The sequence below is a fragment of the Myotis brandtii genome, unplaced genomic scaffold (genome assembly GCF_000412655.1).
Source record: "Myotis brandtii unplaced genomic scaffold, ASM41265v1 scaffold123, whole genome shotgun sequence".
Taxonomy (NCBI): domain Eukaryota; kingdom Metazoa; phylum Chordata; class Mammalia; order Chiroptera; family Vespertilionidae; genus Myotis; species Myotis brandtii.
In genome coordinates this window covers 9,998,188-9,999,638 of record NW_005354291.1, presented here as the reverse complement: position 1 = coordinate 9,999,638, position 1,451 = coordinate 9,998,188, and positions in this window count along the sequence as shown.

Below are 1,451 nucleotides of genomic sequence, written 5' to 3'. Positions count from 1 at the left end.
TAAAATATATTAATATACCATTATAATTAATTTTACCTGTTTCTTTTTACTTTTTAAATCTGACTTCTAGGAATTTTAAAATTACTATGTGATTTATATTTTTATTAAACAGTGCTGCTCTCTTACATATTCATGTACATCCTCTAGATTTTTTAATAATATAATTTTAATGGTCAAATACAATACAAATAATTTAATAACCTTTTTCTACTTCTCAACATGCCAAGAACAGTATATGAATAGATATTCATCCAGCTTTATAAGGATTAAAATAAATCAGATCCTTGTTTGTTGGGATAAGCTTCTTACTGAGCCAATTACATAACTTGAATCTCCATTTCTTAATTAAATTTTTCCTAAAATATCTAAGGCAGAAAGCTAGCAGGTGGGGAACTCTGGACCATTCAATGTATTTCCAGGAATCTGAGTAGAGACTTGGATGAAAGGAGTATGTATATATGAGCTAAACCTTTCATATTGCATTTGCCCTGGTTGCAGTAATAATAACAGACTATTGTCTGTCAATAGTATCTATGAGCTATTCTCTCATACAGGTTTATGATCAAGCAATAATACTATTTTTAGAAGGTAACTCTATATTGTTGACAAATCAGGTAGTAGCCACAGACTGCCTCTAAGCAACCAATACAAAACAGATGGATGGACTTTCTGCATTTAAAGTCTTATAACAGAACAGGGAGTAATGAAGACTCAAAATAGATTTTTTATAAGAAAACTTAAATGTCAATTTTTGAAGTTCAACTCAAATATAGCAAATCTGGACTTCTCATACATAAGGGATAATTATTTTGTACGTATGCCTACATATACTGGCATAGAAAGAAAGGCTAAATTACTTCACAAATTTCCAGATCCCAAAACAATAGTTAATGGTCTCAATATTCCTTGCACAGTAAAAATTGTCCAGAGACAATATTCACTATTGCTGCTTCTTCTCAGAGAAGTATTATGGCAGTGTATAAAAATCATGAGTTTCTAGTGCTTCGAAGATTGGCATTTAAATCCTAGATGAGCATTTACTGGTTGTGTGACCTTAGAATGTACTTTAACTTTCCTAAACTTCAGTTGAAAGGAAGCAATATACTATTGAATATACTATTGAAAGGAAGCAATAGTATATGCCTTGTACATCGATGTGAATATCAACTTTAGTATTGCATTCAATAGACCCTTTAAGCATTTATTATGTGCTACCCCATAATAGTAATATAAGATAAACCATCAGTAAATATTCTTTTTTTCTTTCTTTCCACCTTAGGTTAATTAAACATCTAACCTGGGTACATTAGAGAATATGGAAGTAAGAGAACAGAGATAAGAAAAAAATAGAAATAAAGCACAACACACTACCACAACAGGCTAATAAAGCACAACACACTACCACAACAGGCTATATATAGTTTTGGGTTTTTTTTTCTCATTTCATTTGC